This window comes from Vicugna pacos, chromosome 1 (genome assembly GCF_048564905.1).
Source record: "Vicugna pacos chromosome 1, VicPac4, whole genome shotgun sequence".
NCBI lineage: Eukaryota > Metazoa > Chordata > Mammalia > Artiodactyla > Camelidae > Vicugna > Vicugna pacos.
The window spans coordinates 51,364,324-51,374,323 of record NC_132987.1 but is presented as its reverse complement, the minus strand read 5'-3'; the positions used below and the strand labels follow the sequence as shown (position 1 = coordinate 51,374,323).

General features: G+C 40.4%; 1 non-coding gene across 1 annotated transcript; it reads right to left on the bottom strand.

Moving 5' to 3' along the window:
• Positions 1-9,449: 9,449 nt before the first annotated feature.
• Positions 9,450-9,525, bottom strand: TRNAA-UGC (transfer RNA alanine (anticodon UGC)). Its single transcript has one exon. It is a non-coding gene; the product is annotated as a tRNA-Ala (tRNA).
• Between the last annotated feature and the right edge of the window lie 475 nt (positions 9,526-10,000).

Below are 10,000 nucleotides of genomic sequence, written 5' to 3'. Positions count from 1 at the left end.
CAAGTTCAAAATGAAAGGAAAACATCTTTAGAATCACATTCGATGAATTTTTACAAAACACATACCATGCAGGCCATGTTTGCTATCCACTTTTACCTATATTTTTCTTATTTGGGTCTCAAAAAGATCTGGTGTGACAGATTATGCTAGCCTCATTTACAGGTGAGACACTGAGGCTTGGTGGAGAGACTGAGAATGACTTGCTTAGCGTCACTCAGCTAACGGCATCAGAGCCGGAACACCAAACCTGCCCTTTTAACTAACAGCTTGCGATCTCCCCTTGGCATCACACGGCTGGCGAAGAAGTTCTGATTGTCTTACGACTCCCCAGGAGCACACAAGGGAGCCAGAGGGGCTCCTGAAATTGACTAGCCTGCTTTCCCCCTTGGACTGTGGCATTAGAGCCTTTGTCCGCTACCATCGCACCCATCCTTATGGAGCGCCTATATTTGCATTCATCTGCAGCAACCCCATAGAATTAAAAAAAAAATCGTGCAATTATTACTGAAAGCTTCTTCCCTTGTCACCGTAGTCAGTACAGAAGTAGTGAACGACAACTTGGAGACAATACTATCTGCCATGTCCTCTTCAGTAAGCTGTTTGACTTAAATTAGAATTTCACTGAGCTTCTTTGTAGCTAAACAAAGCCTGCATCTTGTTGTAAGTAATAGAACTTATTTATACTTGATATCCTTTGAAAAGTGGTGGCACATCAGCAGCTCAAGCAGAAAGTCTTCCCTAATTCTTCCAGATGAAGTAACACGTCATTATCAGATAAGAGTGTTGTTGATATTTGAATATCAGCATAAACCTATCTGTCCATTTCTAAAACTGAGACCCACCCGAGGGAGATGAATTCGTGTATGTGTCTTGATTCAGCTTCTCGATGTTTGAAGAGCATCTATAGTAACCGAGAGATCACCAGGTACTGGATCCTGCACGACCAGTTCGTTTCCTGCAGCTCCAGGACGAGTTTGCAGTTATGCATGGCTTTTCTCCTTGCCAGGATTTTGGCCAGTATTTCTTGCCCGTCATTCTTCATTCTTGTCTTTGCATTTTGGGTGAGTCACTGCCATACTTGTTACTGAAGCTTCCTGGGGTGAAACTCTGGGTCTCCTTCCTGATCACCCCAGACAATCCTAGTGCATGAGTTTACCTTGAATTATGTTTTGTATTGCTTTATAATTAGTTTGCAGACACTTAGGTATGTTTGCAGATACCTTAGTCAAAAGGCAAAAGGTGTGTTTTCCTTTTCTAAAGCCTGGCCTGTAAGAATGTCCTCACTTTGGGAAAATAGTTGACAAAATTTACATGTGATCTTGAAATCCACCTCCACCCATCACCCCCAACACACACACATTCCACCACTGGTGCTAGGTTCATACCCTTGATCCAGCCCAGATGTGATGTTTAACAAGTCACTCCCTCTCCCTAGTCTCTGCTTCCTTCTCCATAAGATCAGATCTGTCAGAGGCATGTTTCCTGTCACTGCACCTCCCCTGTTCAAAGAAGACATCACTAGTTGAATACCGAACTCTTTCCTGACTAGCCTGGAAATGGCTACAGAATCCTCAGAACACATCCCCGATATATACATATAGGTGACACATCCTTCAAATAACTAAGTTTTTTCCTCAAAATCTCTATCCAAGCTAGACACCTTTAGAGGAGTTTGGGGTTTCAGATTTCAGATTTCTAGAGGAGAATAAAGGAGGCACCAATAATTGACACTCTTAGAAAAATTTCCCTAGTGGCCTAGACTCGTGCCCATGATCCTGGTGAGATTTGCAAAGAGAGTCAAATACTCAGAGGGTTTGATAGGTTTGATGATATTTTTATAAAACTGACCTGACAATCTTGTATTTAAATGCTGGTTGGACCAAGGGAATTGCCTTACCATTGTATTGCAGAGAAAAGACATAATGTTTGGGGAACATTTTATTAATTGTGTTAATGAACATTGTAACACTTAACAAGTGCCATTCTTTGTTCTAAGCATATTTCAAGTATTAATTCATTTAATCAGCACAATAGCCCTGCGATGTGCGTACTGTTAATACCCTCATCTTACAGATGATGAAACCAAGGCTCAGGGTGTTTAAGCAACTTACCCACAGTCACACAGCTGGTCCAGGGTGGAGCTGGGATTTACACCCATCATTCCACCCTTGGATGAAACTCTTAACACTACATTCTTTTCCCCCTTTAAGTTGTAGAAACTCTGTGAGGCCTGATCGATCTGGGGGCATTCTTGAAAAGACAAGAAGAGGTTGTCCTCAAGAAAATATATCCTGTGGTAATGTGCTAAAGCTGCCGGTTCACAGACTTTACTATGTGAGGGATGGAACTTCCTCCTCCTTTCTAACTTCTCATGGCTCCCTTGTTATAAAGATTTCTTTTTATTGGACCTGATGAGATGTTTATCAAGGGTCTTCTCCCTTCAAAACACTGGTCCATTCGTCTTTTCCTTGAAAAGCAGCACTGAGGTTCTGAGAGTTCAGAGGGTCTCCCGACAACTAGGGAAGTTTCTCCTGAATTCATTCTGGCCATGCTTTTCACTCAAATGCTGTTGAAGGTATTTAGCAGTTGACTCCATGGATGGTATCATCCATTGACTGAGATTCCTTTGTAAGGACTGAGATTCCTACTGAGCACAGGACATCTTAATAATGCCTATTTCAGCATGAAAGAGTCAAAGGAGGAGTTAAGGAGGAGTTATGGAGGACACTTGAAGAAGAGCAGGATTTTGAGTGAAGGGAGCAATCTGAATTGCATGAGGGGTGCTGGGTTGGGGAAGCTGGAGTGGGGAGTAAAAGGAGGGAAAGGGGGTTGATCTTTAGATAGAGAAAGGTTGATTTTTATTCTGTTTGCACAATAATGTGTCAGTTAGCTCTGCTTTGGTTGCACTTGACAGAAAACCCAATTCAGATGGGTTTAAATGGTGGGGGCAGTGGAGAATAGCAAATGTGGGGTGTGTCTTGGCTCACATAACTTAAAAGTCTACACAGCAACTTGGTTTGGTGGTGGCATGGCACCCTAGGAGTCTCTTCTTAGCAATGAAGTTGTGCCCTCTCTGTTGGTCAAGCCTCTAATTTTGTTTGAGTGAAATCGTCTTGGAGGCAGACTTGAGATCAGATTGGAGATAGAAAATTGGAAGCTAAGCTAACTGAAAGGGCAACACCTGCTCTAGTTCAAGAAAAAAATGATGAAAGGCTGGGCTCTGGCAGAGGGAGTCAGTATGAAGAAGACACTTAAGAAGTCTAATGATTGAATATCAGGGGTGCAGGGAGGGAGGAACCTACAGTGATTTTTATGTTCCTGCCTTGGCAACTGGATAAAAGTTGAGCCTTTCATCAAGCTAGGGATACAAGAGATTTAGTGGGGAAAGATAGATAAACCTGATTTTGAATTCCCTCTGGGACATTCAGGTGCAGATTTCTGGTAGGCTGTTGGTTGTATCCATCTTGAGCTCAGAAAACCACGCTGGGCTGGAGATATGGATTTGGAGCTCATCAGAGCAGATGAGTCATTTAAAGGTTTTGGAAGAGGAGGGGGAAGACCTGCAAAGGAAACCAAAAGGAAGACAGTCAGAGAGGTACAAGAAAAATTAAGAAGCAGTTTCCACAAAGACAGGAAAGGAAGAGGAGGAAAAGTGTAAAATTCTAGGTGGAATTAATTAAAATAAGAGTTGAAAATTGTCCATAAGATGTAGCAGACGAAAAGATCACTATCACACCAGGTCAGTGGTGGAATCCATGCTTTCGACAATCAATATTGAAAAGAATCACAAGCACCGATTAAATCAAGCAAATCACCATGTTTATTGATCACCTGCTGGGTGAAAGATCCCATACCAAGTGATGGAGAAACAACAATCAAAATCATGTTACAGTCTCTGAGCAGCAAGAACATAAATGCGTTATTTTGTGTTTAATTTGAATTCAATCTGGCATTATAACTTAATTTGAAACATGAGCTGAATTTATTCAGAGGGGTTCAGCTTTCTAAAAAGGGAAGGTGGTTTATATACCAAAGTGTGTAATCAAGATCAGAGGATTTTGTTTAAAAAAAAAATCAATCACGTATGATTGTGCTCATCAAAATTATTCCTCGTTATCTCCGTTTAAGCCCTAATAAGTATTGCAACTTTATCCTATTTCTGGAGTATTCTCACCACTGGAACAACTTCCAACTCTTTGTGCTCAGTGGATTGATATAAAGGAGGCTTACCCTCAATAGCAGTTGCCACTTAATGACTGCAGTCCCAGCGCTGCTAAAAGCACTTCTTCAGTTTCTCCGTTTTCTCTTCCTTTGAATCAAGCATGCTAATAGCATCTCCCTGAAAGGTGGTCACTTCACCCTGCTTGTCTGTCTTTTAGCTCCTGAACTTCCCATGTTTCATCTCAGTCTCTCTTGTAATGCAATATGACTTTTGAATTTCACTGCAGTCCTTCCCAGGTCTCTGGGAGGAAGTGAAAAGTCTACCATTGACCATGGCAGTGGTGTCCGTAATTCCCATAACCTTGTGGGTACTGGCTTAAGTTGGAGAGCCGGCACTGTAAACGTTTAAGCAGATCTGGGAGCCAGCCCTGACTCCCAATTCCATGGATAACTTTTCACCGGATTTTCGTGGCTGACAGATCTTCTTTCCTCAACTCATAAACCTTCAGATATTTCCAGGAAGAATGTCTAGACCAAATCAGATTTCTGTGGCTTGCATGAACTCAACCAAAATGAAATGGGATTCACCTCTTTTCTTTTTATTTTGCAGTTCTGGCTGTGTAATCTCCCTTGCTATATTTGCCTTGCTTCTGCCACCATTTTCTTCCCCGTCTTTCTTCTGATGATGGAACACATATAATGCAATCGAAAGGCAAATGGAAAGAAATTCTGGAGTATCTGCTGTTTCCCATCCTCCCTGCCTTCTGCCCCTCCATTGGTGTGGACCATCAATGGTCAGTTGTTTCTGTGTAGCGTATATGTGTGATTGGCACTCCCTGCAATTACCCTTTCCGCAGCCTCTGCCCCCGAGCGGTGCGGCTTCTTGGGTTACTGATGGCCTCACAACAAACCTGACTTTGTTCTTTTAACCATCTTCTCTCAATGCCATCTCATTAAAGTATATTGCCAGTGAAAGCAGCCTTGACAAATGTCTTTCCACTTGTAACCTGGTCTGAACACTGCCTGTTGAATTTTTCTTGTTGCATGGGCTAAATGTTCCAAGATAATTTTGTAGAGAAACATGAAAAGTACCAGTTAGGGGTGTCCTCTGTATTTTTAAGAACTTGTGTCAAGCACAGATCATTAGCCTTTTAAATGATCGCCCTGCTCCCATAATGTGACATGCATAATTTCATTTTGTGTCCTTTAGTCGTAAGTATAAATTATGATAGACTACAAGACCCAGGCAGTCAGGGACACAATGGGTGACCAAAAAGTAAAGGGCAGCGGGGACTCCACATGTTGAGTCTCTTGTGGGAATCTCTGGAAACCAAGGCTTTTTCTGGAAATTCTTATTAAAAAGTGGGAAAATGTCCTGGTTCTAGATGGGAAGCTGTCATTAAAAGGTTTTTCAGTGTAAAAATAATTACACTCCTTATAATTTCAAACAGTCTAAACAGTATCACTGAAGACAAGATGTAGCCCCATCTCCATGTGGTCCCTGCCCAGCCCCTGGCTTATTCTCTCAAGAATTAATAATGATGCAGAAACAGAGCAGAGTAGTGGAACTGGCATTTCCCAATTTAAAACTCATTCCTGCTCCCAATCCTTGCCAGCTGATGAGTACTTCTGCTAGATTCCTGAACTTTCCATCTGGTTGTGCTGTCACATTCCTGCCTCCCTGAAGGGAAATGCCTCCTCAAAAAGAGAAAAGAATCAAAATAAAATAAAAATTAAAAAAATTTTAACTTTAAAAAGGAGAAAAGGAAAGGAGTTTAAAGAACAGGCTCCTTGTCCTAGACACCAACTACCGTATCCATTAATCCGTCTGTTTGTCAGTATTTACTGAGCACTTTCCAAGGAGGTGAAAGCAGCTAAAAGTGCTGACTTGGGTTCAAATATCTTGGATTCAAACTTCAGCTGCACCATTTTGTTGTTCTTTGACCTCAGGTGACAAGGCTGAAACACATTACTTAGCCTCCTCAGGCCTCAGCTGCCCCATCTATAAAATGGGGTTGTAGGTTAATTGGGATAGTCCATATCAAATGATTAAAACAATGCTTGGGACTTAGTAAGCACTCATTAACTGTTAGGATTATTAATACTATATAGGAAGTAAAATTCTAAAAATTACAATAACATATTTCTGCCTTAAAGAAACCTTACATGTGCACCTACAGAAATTGACACAACATTGTAAACTGACTGTCTTCAATAAAAGAATATATACACAAAAATAAATAAATACACGTAAATCCCCTGAAAGAGGCCGATGTGAAATGTGAAAGGACCTACAATTTGAAAAAGGAATTGGCTAATATGATTGCTTTACAGACAGACACATAAACTACTGGGGCTTATGCTGACTAGACAGCCTACTTCACGGATGTACTACTGCTTACATAGATCCAGCCTCACTCTTTTCAAAAGATTAGAATCTGGCATTAGTTACTTCCGTGTATCTGAATCTTTTAGGATGCATGGATGAGTTCTTCAGATTTGAATTGTGAATGATAGCAAAGCAATGGTTCACACTTCAGTCTCTTCACCCCGCATCCCTGCAACATACAGACTTCTTATTTCACAGATGTGGAAATTAATACACAAAAAGCAACATGTTGGTTCAGACCAATATTACCGCATCTGCTAAAAGTTATGTGTCCATGTCTTGATTATGAAAAACATATTTTTTGTGCCAGTACTTAAACACCCTCGGATGACCCCTCCACTTAAAAATAAGTAAAATAAATAGAAATGCAGGTGAAAGGTGTCATTCTATTCTCACATTAATATGCCTGAGTGAAGTTCAGAGAGACGAGTAACTGGTTATACACTCAGCAACAGGGAAATTAACATTCAAACCAAGAGCTTGAAAGAGCTGGTGTGAAGTCCTTGCTCTCCCCATGACATTAGGGACCCTTTTCTTTTTGGTGACTTCTGGTTTTCTGGGTAATATACCTGTGATAGACGTGGCAACAGTAAAAACAAACAAACAAACAAACAAAACAGTCAATATTAGCCAACCAAGCCTATGCACTTGACAAATAAAAGTTTAACACTTCTACCAGAAGACTCAGTTGGACTGAAAGGAATTATTTGAGCCATGTTTTTGTTATACTTTCTTTCATAAAAAGACATTTGTCCCAAGATATATTTCTTTTCAAAAAAAAATTTTATTGAAGTACAATCAATTACAATGTGTCAATTTCTGGTGTATAACACAATGTCCCAGTCATGCATATGCATACATATATTCATTGTCATATTCTTTATTTCTTAATACATAAATTCTAACATGCATTCCAAAGACTGTTCCCACAAACTCAACGGATTATATTGTACCTACAAATATTAAATGTTTATATTTTAGGTACTTTAAGAAATTTACCCACATTTAAAATGAACAGTTATCACAAATTCAAAAGGAAAGGGAAGGGTGAACAAGATCTTTGGTGAGGTGGGAAATAATACATCTTAGAGCTTATCACGGCAAGTACCTGCGAATTCCCACCAGAAGTCAGTCTGTATAGCAGCTTTGAGCAGTCATTCTGGATCAGACAGGAGCCATTTGAACGTAGAACGTGGAAGCTGCTTGATCTTTCTGAACCTCAGCTCCCTCATCTATAAAATGGAATAGTAATATCCAGACGGTCGTGAGAGTTAAATAGATCACTGGCGGTCATTTGTTAAATCTTGTTTGCCTGTGATTCCTTCTACTTCACTGGTCTCCATTTTTTCAGAAGACTACCTTCAGAATGTACTATTCCCCAAGCATCAAATGTGGTTTCCCAGAGAGAAAGGACAACCAAGATCATTTTTTCTCTCTCCTTCCTAATCCATCTTTGTCCAAGCTCTGCCTCAGTGGCCTGGCACACCTGTCTCACCTTTCAGTGCCCAGCGGTGTGCGGAACCATGTAGAACTTCGGATGATGATTGTCACGGGTTTGGCTTTCTGCCCCTCACTCAGGCTGTCAACATGCAGAAGCTGAACACTCATCTATTTATAATCAAGCCCCCTGACTCCTTGAGAAAAGGCGTGTTTGCAGGCCTCCTTCATGGTCTCGAGATGCTTCTCCAGATCATTCCAGTGGCTTGAATTCGGGGCAGCTGGGGCAGGGGTGCAGGAAATCTGAGGATAGTTATTGCTTCAACTTTGAAATTGGCCACGGAGCAGAACGGTAGCAGAAATCAAAATCACAAACACTAATGAGGCTCCCTCGTTGGTGCCAGCTCTGTTCTTGTCACCACCCTCCACAGCCCCAGAAGAGAGTGAGGATTATAGGTTTGGTGGAATCCTTGGGGCACATTCAAAGAGTTTGAGGTTTTGTTTGAAAGTCTGTTTGCAGACTGTAAAAATGGATTAAATTGCCTCTCCAACACAAAGAAATGCCAGGTCTCAGTGGAGGTAAGACACCAGAGACTTAAAGTGCTACTAGAAGCAAAATAATGAAAAGAGTCCAAAATGCTGGACCAGCTTTGCAGCCAAGTCTGTATACCATACGTTTAAGAGTATCTACATTAATTGTGATGGAAGGAACCAAAGAAGTAATGCATTTAATGGCATGTCTTTTCTTTTTGAAAGGAAATGGGTTACTTAAGGACCATGGTACATATTACATCCTTTTTTTTAAAAAAAGCACAACAGAAAGTTATTTCCTTTGTTCTATTTCCCATTGCTACTCCCTCCTATAAAGTTCAGATGCTTTACCTGTCTAACTTGTAGAAGTGATATGGGTGGGTCAAACTGTATTTACAAGATGCCATTGGAATCCAAAGATTAAATAAAGAATAAAGACGAGACTTTTTAATCTCTTAAATTGCCATATCACAAATCATTCTAATGATTTTTTTTATTACTTTTATACATGTTGAAAGCACTGAATTATATATCTTGGGGGAAAATGGGGAAAAAACTATTCTTGATGGCTTATAGCAAGATCATGCTAATAAAAAAGAGCCATATATTTGCGGAGATACTGATGGTTATCTAAGCTTTAAAGCACTAACATCTTTCAACTGACAGCACCTACCAGAGACACTGTGAGAAAGATGAATTATGTGAGTGCTTTTTGCCCCTCAAATGGCCTAAATCATCATTAATCCACACCAGTAGATTAGTAGCTCTTTCCAAGCCTGAAATTAGTATTTTCAAAACTTAATAAGTTAACGTGTGTAAGGTACATTGCACATATATTTTGTTAGATATTTTGATCATTTTTAAATTTTTTAATTTATTATTTTATTTTGGGGGGAAGGTAATTGGTTTTTATTTATTTACTTATTTTTAACGGAGGCACTGGGGATTGAACCCAGGACCTTGTGCTTGCAAGGCATGTGCTCTACCACTGAGCTATACTGTTCCCCCCATATTTTGATCATTTTTGCCTTTCTTTGCTTGTTCCTGTGTGTGTCTGCACCTGTGCCTACAGGTTTCCGGGTAGTCTTCTCTGCTTGCAGACACTGTGCTGGACATAAGGGGAAAGGGCATGGCACAGTTCCTGTCCCCAGGCGAGCACTGTCCCTAAAACTGCAGTGGCCTGTGCATGGGCTATAGGAGTGTTATCAGCTATGAAGACAGCACAGGGCCTGAAAGATAAGAGAAACTTGAGGAGTGGGCACTTAAACTAAGCTCTGAAGAATATTAGAAATTATTCTGAGAATACTTTTCTTTTTATCATAAAATATATCTTTTTTAAATTAATACAGTTTTTTGGAGCAGTTTAGGATTTACATAAAATTAGACAGATACTACAGAGTTCCCCTATAGCTCCTCCCTCCTCCCCCCCATACAATTTCCCCTATTCTTAACATCTTGCATTAATAAGGATCATTTGTTGTG